We start from the raw sequence: 6000 nt of genomic DNA on the forward strand, positions 1-6000 counted from the left end.
TTAAATGTGCCCAATTAATTAAATGTATATTTTCAAATAAACTCAATTTCTGTTTGAATTCTTTAAACTAACCTTGGCTTAGAAGCACTTTTGAGTCAAAATACAGAAAAATAATAATTTTGATTCAAAAGGTACACTGACATCACTATGTTAATTAATTGTAAAGTTCCTTAAAACACAATTATTTATTACTTGAAAAATAAATACCCAACTATAAAATGAACGACTATAAAATTGAAAGAAAAAAAAACATTTGCATCATGAGCTTTTCAAAAACTTAGTAAAGTTATAGCAAGGTTAGGACGACTTTGAATGTAGGTATCAGTGAAAGGGATGTCAATTGAATCTGTAATTATGAAGTAAACAGCTAGTTTTGGTACTTTACAGATATTATAAATGAGGATTTAATCTCAAAGGTTTTCATATAAACTCTACCAATATATGAAAGTGAGAGCTTTACTTGTGCTTATGTTAAGTAGCAATGAATCATTATTGCTTTTAATATTTTTTAATAAATAATGCTTTTGTATCAAAGTGTGTTTGTTTCTATTTGTTTCATGTTGCAGCAGAGATAAAGTAAGGTAAGTAAGTAAGGAAGCTAGAAAGTGACTTCGGCTACTTTTTACCACATTGAAGCATCCTTTTCCCATGGGAATTCCTTTGGACTACGAGAGAAGCCGCATTTAAAAGTCATTTTAAAGGGAATAGGTAGATTTACTTGACCGACTTTAAAATTAAAATACATTATATCTATATCATGAAAGGGTGAAGAATATTTCTAAGTATAAATAAATTTCTAAGTAAAAATAATAAATTTAAGTTAAATAAAAAAATGTGTGCGTGTACCTACTAGTTACACACGTAAGAAGTGAAACTTCTTTATGACCTTATTTTTCAAAAAATAATTTAAAGACTTTAAAGAAATACGTCGAATCACGCGTGGTAGGGATAAGAAAAAGATGGCGCGTAACGGAAAAATGTCACGCGTAACGAAAAAATGTTAAGTACACTAAATTTTTTTCCAAACCCGATAAAGAAGTTTCAAAAAAATATACAAAAAAACACCTACACAAAATTCTCGAAATAAAATATTAACAGTTTTTACAAGCATCTCGATACTCTGTGGGTGTTGAATCAGAGTCGGATTAATTACGATTTTAAGCTTCTTCAGAAAATGAACCAAAATATTGTGATGCCGTATTTTACATTTTAAAATATTTACTATACATTTTACTCTTTGTTTGCAAAATAAACGTAATTAATATACCTCTCATAGGTAATTAAAATTGTAACTTTGGACACTTAACGTAGCTTACGAAATGTTAACTCCACGTCGACATTAATAGCACTTTCATACCATGTATTCAGAGAATTAAATTCTGCATAAAGCTCTCAAACTATTTGCCATTGAAAACTATAATTAACGGATTAAGCCTTGAGATTAATTACAGCTTAGCACTTCGAGATAAGCGGCAACTCTCATACAGTTTTAGACTCGATCGTCTAGTCTAAACAAATCTCTTTTCCTTGCAACAATTACACACGTGTTTATTTTAAATCTCTCATACCCTTCTGGCATTAAGCCCCACATTAACGCAAGACGGTAAGTGAAATAAATTTTATAATCCGTATCTTTTTATAGGTATGCTGTTACATAATTACATTCGCACGAGTAGGTAATTAGATTGTTAAGGGACATAGTACAAGAGTTTACATTGTAATTAACAAGCCAGTAAGTGTTCTTCAATTACATGTTGGTATCCAGCAACAGAATGCCTTACTTACTGAATGGGTGAGACAGTGAGCTTACACTGGGTATATACCTACTAAATTCGTGTAGGTACGCTTACAATGTGAACGCGGCTTATGTCATATTGCTATGTATATCTGTAGGAGGTATTCTAGTAATTTTTTAAATACAATTGAACAAAAATACTCGAGATCTTCCCTGAATTACGACTTTGTATTTGTTTACTCTTTCAATGTTAAGTGGATAAGTGAAATTTTTCGTTTGATCTTTTTGTAGGTAAGTGTTTTTGTAGTAGTTAGGTAGGTACATACATACTTAGGTATAATCTGAGGTCGGGATGTGTGTTCTTTGTGTAAAAAAATATATAGATTCTTATGTGAATAAAAATTGAATATTTTTTAGTAGTAAGAATATTTTTTGGGACAGGTAAAAGTCAATTTTACACTGAAAATTACTGCGTCATCAAAAAATTAACAGTGTTTTAAAACGTGAATACAAGTAATTGAAATTCTCTACTCGAATAGGCAATTTATATTCTTTTAAAAAATCCCATGTCAAAATGAATTATTTTCCTGAAAACATCCACTACAAATTCAATATAATTTTTTTATTTCTATTTACCTACATCGTTATAATAATAAAACTATGGAAATAGCAATATGGAAATACTTAGGTATTTCCATATATTGGTATGATTTTCCAAACCTAGGTAATTAGTTACCTAGGTTTGGAAAATCATGGTAATAATATATCCTGGCTTTGTAATCAATATCTGCTTAAATTTCCACAAAAGACCTATAGATAATTTATTACTGAAAAAGAAATCAAAGCAAGTGAAAGTTTGGTATTTACCTACCTACTACCTATTGATAAAATTATTATTCTGAGAAAAAAACATGTTAAGTATCCTTTTTTCTATTACTACATATAAGCCTATCGGTATATACCTAGTATATAACCATAGATACCTACTTCAGATTAATAATACAACTTAACCTTTTGACCGCCAGAGCAAAAACGCATCGCCGTGCCCTCCACGCCAAGCCACAAATTCAATGAGATAACCTTGAAAATAGTAGGGATTCCAAAATGTTATCGATAAACATAATAATTCACGTCTGAATATTTGAATAAACAGCTTATAACACAAAAATAATATTTATTTAACCTCATCTCCTACTGTAAAAACTTAAGACCACATTAAATAGCAACTATCAACAAAAAAAATCAACCTTTTGAGATACAAAAATACATATAAAATTGCAGCAAGTTACAGCACTATTCTCTATCAGTTACGCCCCATTGGCATGTATACATGCCAATGGCGCGGGCAACCATCCTTTTTTTTATAATCTCTCGCTTCTGATTAGGGATGTGTAGCTGTATATTATTATAACTTATCGAGTTTATTTATTAAGTTTATATGAACTATAGGTATTATTGTGGAGTGTTTATTTGTAAATATCAAAACAACTATTACCTTTAAATAAAGGGAATTGCATTATGAGCTATTACGCACTGTCGACCAGTCGCCGGCGACTGGACTTACTCCGACGACAGTGCGCAAGCCCCTATTTATACTATAGTAAGTCACACAGTCGACTTGTCGACAGTGCGTAATAGCTCTAAAACTACATATTTATTTTCCAGTCATTTAGTTTAATACTTGAGTTATTACAAATACTAATTATATGTAGGTTACCATATTTTGATATGACATAGCGACAATTTGTATCATAAGAATATTCTAATAAAGGCACTCACACTCTCGGCAATACTCGATAAAATATTTTTACAACTTTCCGCACTTAACAACACGGCACGCGCTTACGACGTCACCAGTCCGACATCTATTCATGTCAATGGCGCAGAAGGGATTGCATATCGATACTGTGCTAGGGATGCGCATGATTGGCGAAAAGGAAAATATTCAAATCAACAATATCCACAATATAGACAATATGGTATTATACCAAAGAATGTAGTATTTACCTTTTTTCTCAGTGACTAAGCTTATATATTTTTTTTGTAGTTATTACAAAAATTAAGCGAATTAGAGTAATTTCGCTGAAATTTTAATGAAGTTACTTGAATATTACACTACATCACTAGTAGGCACGTATACATGTCATTGGCGCGAGAGAACATGCTTTTTTAGCCATTAATTAAGTTAATTTTTGTCATCAAATATTTGAGTAACTACTTGGCAATTTTGTTTACTGTGTACAATTATGTAATAACTGGGGATTCAGTTCATAAACTGTATAAATAAAACACGGAAAAGTAAAGGTTTAATATGTTTATTTTGTATTTATCTATGATCTGTTTCTTGGCATGTATAGGTGTCGTTGGCGCACAGGGCACGATTGCGCATGACATCTATAGATGTCATTGGCGTTCAAAAGGTTAATCTCCCTACCGCAATAAAAAAATATCTCTATCTACCTATAGGTACTAGGTAGATAGGTATAGACATCTATTTAAGTGGGTATCTGTGGTGGGTATAGACGAACATGAGATAATAGCTGAGTAAGTACCTACTCAGAGTAAGGGATGCACTTTTAAAAAAAAGTTAGCTAAATTACTCAGACCAATAAAATTTTTATTGGTCTGAGCTAAATTATTCATAATCCAAAATTCTTAAATTTCAAAATCTCAAACAAAACTCTTAACTCAAATTTTCAATTCAAATTTGTCCAAATAGGTAGTGAGATTAACTATTATAAAATAAAGTCGTCAAAAAAAAAAAAAAACTCTATCTAACCTCACCTCTGTTCTTATCTATTCAGTAGCCACTATCCTGAATAATTTTAAAAAATGTTCCACTCTAAAATAACAAAATAATGTGATTATTTTTAAATCTTATTTTAAATAAAATGTAATGAAAAATTTTCGCAGAATATTTCGAAAGTTCCCATAAAACGAAATTATTTTCACTAGATCCAATAAATTAACGTTTGTTTAAACACGTTGTCAACCCACGCATTTAGCGAAGGAATTAAATCGACATTGCTACTAACATAACTACAGCATATCACTTAAGACAACCGCTACTAGCAGCATGAGTATTAAAATATCGTAATTCAATTAGTTACCTCCTAATTCGAAGCGCGAAGTGGCAACGTCGCGCGGCACGTTAAAATTGCCGCCAAACAGTTACAATACGCATTCAACTGTTCGAAATTTGAACGCGGCACTGCAAGAGTTTGTCGGACATCTGAGGAGGCGAAACGATGCTGCGACGTTGCCACGCCTCTTTCCCAGTGTACACCAATCATCCGTCACCTCATCACATGTGGTTCTGAATACAAACTGGTTCGTACATTTTGTCTCTTTCAGCGTTCTCGAAAATTGACATCACAGAGCGAGATGACATGTGCTCGCTATTTGAAATTAATTTCAAATGTTCGAATTGACGTCGTTCAAAACGGCCTATGGCTAAAATCGGAGTTAGATATTTGCTACTGTAAGGTGTGGATATAGGCGTGATTTTATTTTGAATTGATTTGAGTTATAAGATAAAAGTATCAATGTTATGAAATGGCAAGTTTAAGTATAATATGCCTCCACGCGGTTGAGCATCGATTATGCTTAAATGCGAGATAGAGTTCCGGAGTCTGCAATAGTATAAAAAGATACTCTTTGTTATGAAATGATACTCTTGTATGATCGTTTTATTATACGAATAACTCTACACAAATGACAAAATATAAGCCAGGAATAGATCGTTACTGCCAGTACAATAATATTACTAGCCTACTAGGCAAATATTATTTTATTTACAAATGACATTTTAGTAGTGAAGTCCCGTGTCCCCGTAGTGGGGTAAGGGGCAGATGCATTATTCATACATCTGTTTCACTGATCGATTTTCTTTAGGGACAAGTAGGTGATCAGCCTTCTGTGTCCTGCCAGACCGAGACATTTTTTTTTCTTCGTCTCCACCGGGAATCGAACCCAGGACCCCTCGGTTCTACGCTCACGCGTCAACCAAGGAGGCGGTCATAAATGACATTTTGGTGTTTCAATAAATTTTAGGTACCTATAGAAGACTGAAAGAAAATAATAATTTCTGTTATAATAATTATAACAGAAATAATTACCTATATGTACTTGGCTATCAAGTAAATTCAATTCGATTCCTCGAGTTACAGTAATTAATCCAAATGCATATAATATTGATTTCATGCTATTGTAGGTAACACAATACGTTTACCAATTAATGGTTGACAGTAGATTGTACATGCACA

The 6000-nt window shown here is 32.2% G+C and overlaps 1 protein-coding gene across 1 annotated transcript in view; it reads right to left on the reverse strand.

Annotated features, from left to right (window-relative positions):
* The window catches only part of LOC149911082 (LIM/homeobox protein Lhx2-like), a 30070-nt gene extending 25115 nt beyond the window's left edge, over nucleotides 1-4955 (reverse strand). The window contains exon 1 of the mRNA XM_090102606.1: nucleotides 4846-4955. The gene's annotated coding sequence lies outside the window, so the exon portion shown is untranslated. The remainder of the gene's footprint in view (nucleotides 1-4845) is intronic.
* Between the last annotated feature and the right edge of the window lie 1045 nt (nucleotides 4956-6000).

The sequence above is a fragment of the Colias eurytheme genome, chromosome 1, assembly GCF_061535395.1.
Source record: "Colias eurytheme isolate Ceu_HAF_F1 chromosome 1, ilColEury1 Martin Lab GWU primary, whole genome shotgun sequence".
Lineage (NCBI taxonomy): Eukaryota > Metazoa > Arthropoda > Insecta > Lepidoptera > Pieridae > Colias > Colias eurytheme.